Raw genomic sequence first — 9,283 nt, 5'->3', positions numbered from 1 at the left:
ATAGGAAACTGGGGCTGCATTTGTGGCAGGCTTCCTAAGAGGACCTTCCATTGGAAGGGGCGCTAGAGAAGCAGGGGCCACAGAACTTACAGTTCTATGGAACAGGAGAGGCATGATGTTCTCTCTCCTGGCTTGGTTTCTTACAGTGACTCTGGGCTATGAAGGCCTCTGCCAGACCACACTAGACAAATCAAGGGAAACTCATGAAGCAAAAATCCTTCTTTTCTTCCTGTGCTTTCAAGAAATTCTTTTTTATGAAGACAAACAGTGAAAATAATAGGTGGTTTGGGCATGAGCAACTTCTCTGAGTAAAAATCTGTGTTTTTCTACCCCTGTCCTACCACACTGTGTTATGGAGGTGAGGAAGCATGAAAACTCAGACAAATGATGGGGACATAGCATGATGCTGCACTTTGTGTCTGTAGCTCACTCTCAATTTACCTGACTGCAAGGAGGATATGAGGGGTTGGAGATGAAACCTAAAAATAGCTGCTTGTTGTATAACCAAGAGATCCTGAACCCTGACTTGCCTGGGTGAATGAATGAGCCCTGACATACTCACACTGAAAGGTAGGTCACATTCCTGCCAAATACACTCCCTAAGCCCTCCACATCTTCTGTTTCAATATTTCTCTCTAAGTCACCAAAAGGATTAGTACGTGAGCTCAAGAATCAGTGTAGCAGCTTCTGGTCTTCCCTTCTCACAACTAGGTTTTCCTTGGTGTCACTAAACACGCAGACCCTGCTGCTTCTAGATGCTTCTAACATGTGGTCTGCTATGCTTCCCACCGCTTTGCACAAGGCCATGTCTCCTCCATGGAGTGGTAGTGTACCAGTTCACCCTGCCCACCGATGCCCACCATCCTTGTCAGGCAGACATGCTTAACAGTTCCTTTCAAAGTAGGGAGGGTTCACTCGCACCTCTGCCTTATGCTCTTTGAGGGAAAGAGAAAGCTCTTTTTCTCTCCATGTAAAGCTCTTTCAGTGAGGTTAGAATAATTTTCTCTGCCTCCATTAGAAGAGGTGGCAAAGCAAGACTAGTTGGGCCCCAGTGTGCGGAAGTGTTGAGTAGGATGGATCTTTCAGTTTCCACACAAAATACAGAAGAGCTGACACCACCCCCCTCCAACCCTAACCCACCCCAACCCCCAGTGTGGTGAGGTCCAGGCTGATGTAAGGCCCAGGGCTATGTTCCACCTGGAAACATTGTTTTCACCCATTCTCCTTTTTTATCCTACACTTTCTGTTATTTATCTCTCTGCCATAAATATAGTTATAAAATGGGAGGATTTTGTGAGAGATGAAGACATTGCATGAAATGAGAACCCCTAAATTTAACTTTGCCAGGAGGAGGCAGTGGGCAGACACAAGACATCTCGAAGATTTCCTTAAAAGGTTTTGTTGTCCTTGGCATGTTGTGACCCAGTTGATGAAGTTAAAAAATCATCTGATAAGACCTAGAGAGGTTAGGGGAAAGGGTATGACATTCCATTTCTTCTTTAGTATCAGACCACTGTGCCCTTAACATCCTGTGTGAAGTTTCTGCCCGGGACAAAAGAAGAGATTAATATTCATTTCATCTGTTGATTCAGGTGGTACAGGGCTGGCTAGTATGACCTACAAAAGATTGACCAGAAGCATAGTTTATTCAGGGTCATAAAGATTAATCCTGTGCATAAATTTGTATCTCAAGGCTTAAAGTTCACATGAGACTGTATAAGTAAAACCACTCTTGTCGTCTCATTTCTGTTCTCCCTATAAATATCTAGCTTTTCAAATGCTCTTTGGGCCAGTTTTAGCATCTTATAGGTCCTCTGATTAATTAGCTAATTAAAATAAAATCATTGATGTGTACATTTTACATTTGCCTGAGGGTCCCAATTTTATCATTTTGAAAACTAGACATCAACAAGAGTTAAGAGATTTACAGATTTATTTGAGAGATGGTTTGGGTTTCGTTAAAGACTGAGAAGTTTATTATAAGGAGAAACAGATGCCAAGAAAAGTGAAGGAATTTGGAATTAAGATAAAAGAAAAGAGGCTTAAAAGAGTTAAAAGTAGGAAAGTGGCTTTCCCAAAATTGAGCTCTCCCTCTCTGGGTTTGACCTAGCCTCCCTCCAACATCCCTATGCTAGAATCAAGTCCACTTGGTCCATAATGGGAGTCTCTGGCTCTTCAGCTTTGAAAGGCCCCTTAGCTTGTACCAGGGGCTAGAACTAGGGGCCTGTTAAGCAGGAGTGCCTCAGGAGGAGGCAGTGGGCAGACACAGACATCTCGAAGATTTCCTCACAAGGTTTTGTTGTCCTCGGTGTGGGAGTGCGGGGAACCCACAGAACTCAAATTCCTTCACTGTGCATTTTTCTAACATGGAAGTGTTAGCAAGCTCCAGGCTCCCAATTTCACACTTCAGATCAACTGTAAGAAACAAATCGAATAGTAATAAAATGTAAATATTTAAAGAAAGTTGGCTCATAAATATGAGACAGACCAGGCAGTCTGTAAACTCCACTTATAGACAACCCTTTTCTCTTTTCAGTGCCTCTGCCCCTAGCATACCTGCCAGATGAAAGTAAGTCCTGTTTGAGGTATCTAAAAGATAATTTGGGAGGGTTGGAGGTGGGAGGAAACATTTTCTAAAATTTGAGATCTGTGGGCAAATGTTTGGGGCTATAAAGGCTTTCATAAGAAAGGTTCAGCTGTGGGGTTGGGTATAACAGAAGAGCTAGAACTCACAGAGACCTGTCTACATGCCAGTCATGTGCTAAGGTTTTTATAAACATAATTCATTTAGATCTTCATTTAGTAGGCAAAGGCGATTTCTACCCTGGCTTCATAGAGGAGGACATTGAGGCTGAGGGAGGATATGGTTACAGGGTCTCACGGTTAGAAGGTGGCAGGCTTGGGACTGTAACCCCGGAAGAAGCCAAACTAGTTGTGGAAGAGAATATGGTTTAGATGTTCAGGAGGCTCAGAGGAGAGGAAGGCCATTTCTTTTCTTTTCTTTTCTTTTTTAAGTTTTTATTTATTTATTTTATCAGAGAAAGAGAGAATGCGGGCACGCACAAGCAAGGGGAGTGGCAGGTAGAGGGAGAAGCGGGCTCCCTGCTGAGCAAGGAGCCAGATGCGGGACTCGATCCCTGAGCCAAAGGCAGATGTTTTTTTTTTTTTTTTTTAAAGATTTTATTTATTTGAGAGAGAGAGTGAGAGATAGCACGAGAGGGAAGAGGGTCAGAGGGAGAAGCAGACTCCCTGCTGAGCAGGGAGTCCGATGCGGGACCCGATCCCAGGACTCCGGGATCATGACCTGAGCCGAAGGCAGTCACTTAACCAACTGAGCCACTCAGGCGCCCAAAAGGCAGATGTTTAAACGTTTAACCGACTGAGCCACCCAGGCATCAGAGGAAGGCCATTTCTTTCTTTCTTTTTCTTTCTTTCTTTCTTTCTTTCTTTCTTTCTTTCTTTCTTTCTTTCTTTCTTTCTTTCTTTCTTTCTTTCTTTCTTTCTTTCTTTCTTTCTTTCTTTCTTTCTTTCTTTCTTTCTTTCTTTCTTTCTTTTTCTTTCTTTTTTTATTCAGATTTCTTTTTTTAAAAAATTAACATATAAGGTATTATTTGTATCAGGGGTACAGGTTTGTGATTCATCAGTCTTACACAACTCACAGCGCTCACCATAGCACATACCCTCCCCAATGTCCATAACCCAGCCACCCCATCCTTCCCACTCCCCCTCCACTCCAGCAACCCTCAGTTTGTTTCCTGAGATTAAGAGTCTCTTATGGTTTGTTTTCCTCTCTGGTTTTGTCTTGTTTCATTTTCTCCTCCCTTCCCCTATGATCCTCTGTCTTGTTTTTCAATGTCCTCATATTGGTGAGATCATATGATAATTGTCTTTCTCTGATTGACTTAGCATAAGTTGCTTAGTATAATACCCTCTAGTTCCATCCACATTGTTGCAAATGGCAAGATTTCAAATTTTTTGATGGCTGAGTAGTATTCCATTGCATGTATATACCACATCTTCTTTATCCATTCATCTGTTGATGGACATCCAGGCTCTTTCCATAGTTTGGCCATTGTGGTGGACATTGCTGCTCTAAACACTGGGGTGCAGGTACCCCTTCAGATCACTACATTTGTATCTTTGGGGTAAATACCCAGTAGTGCAATTGCTGGGTTGCAGGGTAGCTCTGTTTTCAGCTTTTTGAGGAACCTCCATACTGTTTTCCAGAGTGGCTGCACCAGCTTGCATTCCCATCAACAGTGTAGGAGGGTTCTCCGGGAAGGCCGTTTCTTGATGGCAATCCACTTCTCCAGATCTGGGGGATTTTCTGAATCAAAATTATGGTATTCTTCCAGGCCTCATCTGCCCTTCTCAGCCAAGTTGCTTCTATTGCCATGAGCTCATCAGTGACTTGTCCAGCACATGGAATGGTGGTTAATGCCTAATTCTCCAGAGCACTAGGCCTGGGGAGGGAGGGAGGAAAGGCCCCTGAAAGTGGGGCACTTAGAACCCTTCATGTTTCCCCACACTTTCCCAGAGTCAGAGTGCTGAGGCCTTTCCTCCCTATAGAAGGGACCAGCATGACCTCTGAAATGGAAGAGTTGGCTGTCTACTTAGAAACGATCTTGCTATCTCCCTCTCCTTCAGCTCCAGCATCCAATCCACCAACAAGTCCTCACAGTGCCACCTCTCAAATGTATTCATTCAAAATAGTTTAATTTTTTCTATATCCACTGATACTACCTCATATAACCAATATCACCTCCAGCCTAGATGTCCACAGCACCCTACTGGCATCCACTTTTACCCACTACCAATTCCTTCCCCATAATACTTTAAACCGAATTTAAAATCTTCAATGGCTCTTCACTACATTTACAAAAGAACTCCAATTACCTGAGAGTGGGCTACAAGATGCTGCATAATTTGGTTCCTGCCCACCTTCCCAACTTCCCTTCTTGCCACTTTCTACCACACTCACCATTTCCAGCTATACTGACCATCAAAAGTATTTCTTATTCCTGACTTTCTCTCTCCTCAGAGCTCATCCTTCCATGTGAACCTCTCTTTACTCAGCTCCTACATAACTGCCATAATCCATACTTCATTTCTCAGTTTAAATGCCGCCTCCATAGTGAGTCATGCCCATTCTCCCCACCCCCATTCCTTATCTTCCTCTCTGGTTCATTGCTTCATAGCACTTGTGAAAATTTGCTATTTTTAAAAAAGATTTTATTTACTTATTTTGAGAGAGAGAGAGAGTGTGTGTGCCAATGAGTGGGGGGAAGGTCAGAGGGAGAGAGAGAATCTCAAGTAGACTACACACTGAGTGCAGAGCCAGAGGTGGGAGTTGATCCCAGGACCCTGAGATCATGACCTGAGCAAAATCAAAAGTTGGATGTTTAATCGCCTGAACCACTCAGGAACCCCATGAAAATTTCCTATTATTTTAGTGGTTTGATTTCTTGTTCTTTGGCTGTCCCACCCGCTAGACTGTAAGCTCCATCATGACAGTTCACTCTGGGATGCATGTGCTTTTTGTGTTACGTAGCTTATGTTCTCCCCTCTCAGTGCTGTGTGTAACAAGATGTTTTGAGTTACTAGGCACTGTAAGAATTACGGAAATTATGGTGCCTCCCATAGACAACTAAAAGTAAAAAGTATGCTAAAATTAAAATGAAACTTGCATATATTCTGAAATCAAACCAGCTTATTTGTAGATTTTCTGATTGCAAAATCTTGGAAAAGGCCACTGAAATGGAAGTTTTCTCATTTCTTTGGTGTCCCTGATTTGCTGGTAACCTAAGTCCATGTGTTGTCTGCCAGTGGGTAATATACAACTGCCCTGGACCTGAAGGGGAAAAACTACCTCACGTTTCAATATCAGAGCAAAAGGTTTGTATTATCATGTAAATCTTACTTAATAAATCTGTACTGGAACAGTGGTCGCTGTTAGCATTACACCTCTTTTTCTACTGTAGAAACAGTTAATCTTTTGGCCTCCCATCATTCCTTCTCATCCCACACAGCCTGTCAGCTCCTTAGCTATTGACAAACTCTAACTCTTCAAATAAATTAACAGAAAAAAACATGATGGAAAGAAGTTGTGTGCTTATGTGTGTGAGTGGTTGGGGGGAAGGAGGCAAATTCTTTCAACAAACACCTAAGTGCCCATAATATGCACAAATACTGTGCTAGGTACCAACATTAAATAAAATGTGAGTAACTTGCAAGTTCTTGCACATTTCAGCACCTGTGTACATTTCCTTTCTTCTGAAACCAACTGCCCCTACCCTACCCTATTATCTCACCGGTAATATCTTCCTTGGCTCCTAAACTCGGTTATATCTTCCCTTTATATGCTATCAGAACTTCTGATGGTTCTCTGTTGTAGCCTTCAACATAATTTAATTACGTGTAATTATGTAATCTGTCATTCCTTTTAGATTATTAGCTCCATGGAGAGCGTGTTCATGTTGTCTTAGTCACAGCTATATCTGTAGCACCTAGGACAGCACACAGTAGCAGCTGGCAATAAATATTTGTTAGGTTGGCATAGCAATAAATGAATGAATGAACAGTATATTCCTGACCTCAAAGTGCTTACAGTCAAATAGGAAAGAAAGACAAAGAAAAAACTATTTGCCATTCAACATCATGAGGGCAGCAATAAAGATGTGACAGGGGACAATGGGAACATCACTTCTAATCCTAATCCTGGTATGGTTGTTGAAGACTCCCCAAAGGAGGTGATGGAGAAATCATTAAGATTGAAGAATTGGGGCAGGGAACAGGGTGAGCAAAGGCCAGTGTGTCCACCTACTATGCAGGCAGTCATTCATAAGATGGTTGGCTTTGGGTGTATGGAGTTCAGGGGAGGGTTCTAATATTTTTGCTTACTGGTAGTATATTTTTTAAGATTATTTTCTTTTAAGTAATCTCTACACCCAGACTTACAACCCCAAGATCAAGAGTCACATGCTCGGGCGCCTGGATGGCTCAGTCGGTTAAGCGACTGCCTTCGGCTCAGGTCATGATCCTGGAGTCCGGGGATCGAGTCCTGCATCGGGCTCCCTGCTCGGCGGGGAGTTTGCTTCTCTCTCTGACCTTCTTCCTTCTCATGCTCTCTCTCTACCATTCTATCTCTCTCTCTCAATAAATAAATAATAATAAAAAAAAAAGAGTCACATGCCCTACCGACTGAGCTAGCCAGGTGCCCCCCATTACTGGTAGTATTGATAAAGGATATGCAGTGAGGTCCAAATGATGTGTTTTTTTCTTAACGAACTCATAAAGATCCTGACAGCTTACATTTAATGTTCTCTGTAAATACATAATATGTCAATAACCTCTTACAGAGTAGACAAAGAATAAACATTCACTTCTGACTGGGACTTCTCCCTTTTTGTCCCCTTTTTAGGGAAATCAAGACATTGGCCTATCTCTGAGGTAAACATCTGTAGAAATCCTCATGGTCTGCTGAAAGCAGGTCTGCAGTCATAACAAGTTCTTAGAATAACCTTGAGTGATCTGAGTGTTTTGGAAACATCCAGAATAATATGCTATGCATAACCATAGTTATTTAAAATGATATTTATAATGGTGTGAGCTACATATTATCTATTGTTTATTATATGCCAGGTACTTGTTAGCTTTTTGCAACAATAACTTGGATCTTCAGAACAATCCAATGAAGTAGGTACTCCTAGCATGTCATATAATGAAGGAACTGAGGCATACAGAAATTAAACAGCTTGCCCAAGGTCATTCAGAAAACAAATGGTGAAGCATGAACTCATTCCAAAAAGTCTGTCTTCAGAGCCTACACTTTGCAGCTTCCTCCCATTATGCTGTGGTTTCTCCTGAAAATTTAATGCCGCTTTTAGAGCCAAGACCCACACCCTGTACTTTTTCAGACATCTCATAGAATCCAGAAGTCAAAATTGGAAAGGTCCCAGAAGAGGTAGACAGTCTGCTCACTGTTAGTACTACTGGAGAAGACATTCTTAGAACAAAATCAGTATTTCTGAACACCATGCATACTACCGGCGATATGCTAGATGACTTTGAATATGCATGAGCAAACGTTTCCATTTTCATAACTATGTATATTTAAAATATGTATCAGATAGACATTATGCTAATATGCATTATGCTAATAAGATAATTTGTGTAATTATCTTAGTTTTTAATCTTGAGAAATATCAAAAATATGTAACTGGACAAATAATATTCTAACAATAGCTTATATAGCCATGATTCAATGCAGAAGTTGTTGATATTTTATTTATTTACTGGTTTATTCATTCAACAAATATTTACGGATTAATATTTGTTACAGGTCAGGGACTGTTCAGAAACATAAGCAAACAAAAATCCCTGCCCTTTCATAGCTTACATTCTAGTGGAGAGAAACATAACAAAATATGTAGAAGCACAAATAAATAATATAGTATAATAGAAGATGACAAATACCATGGAAAAATAAAGCATGATTAAGAGGAGATGGCAATGGAGAGCAGGAATGAAATTTTAAAAGTATAAAAAAATATTACAAATAAAGTTAGTGTCTGTTTCAGCCCCCCAAAATGTATGATTTTGCTTTAAGTTCCTTTCTCTGAGGACACTCTTTTTACCATGCTTATTTTTATTTATATTCTACTGAAGGCAGAGACAAATTTCATTTTAAAATAACAAATAAAGTAGATTAAATAGTAAATAATTAAGTATTTTTTAAAAAAACTATTGTAAAATAATAAATACAGTGCTTCATGGATATGGTAAAAGGTGGGAGAGCATTTGAATGACTAAATTGTTTGAACACCAAACACTGTTTTCTCCCCCAGTTGATTCTGCCTTTGTTGATGGGAGGAGAGAAAACTGGAATGGCTCACCCCAACCAAGTCAGCTCTTGGTGTGAAAGATGACATGCTCCCTCACAAGGCTGGTGGGGAGGGTTGTGTCACCCAGACATGCCTGAGCTTCTACAGCCTGCAGCTTTCCTTTCTGCTTACTTATAGAACCATCTCTGTGGAGACAACAGAAGGTGAAATACAGAGGAGAACACACACAAGAAAGCAAGACAACCCATTCCTTTCTGTTGCATGACTACACTTACGTGATGCTCGTGTGGAAGTATGTGCAGACTACATAGTGGCTCAGTCTCTGGGGGGAGGCAGGAGCCACCAGCTGCACAGAGTAGGATGCCGGCTTCCCTTGGTAGAGGACCAAGAGGTAAGGCCAAGGATGGTCATGGGGTTGACTGCAGCCCTTTCCTTGACCA

Source organism: Eumetopias jubatus, unplaced genomic scaffold (assembly GCF_037043125.1).
Source record: "Eumetopias jubatus isolate StellerSeaLion01/CBP00866 unplaced genomic scaffold, mEumJub1_p1.0 scaffold_5, whole genome shotgun sequence".
Lineage (NCBI taxonomy): Eukaryota > Metazoa > Chordata > Mammalia > Carnivora > Otariidae > Eumetopias > Eumetopias jubatus.
This window is presented reverse-complemented; position numbering follows the sequence as displayed.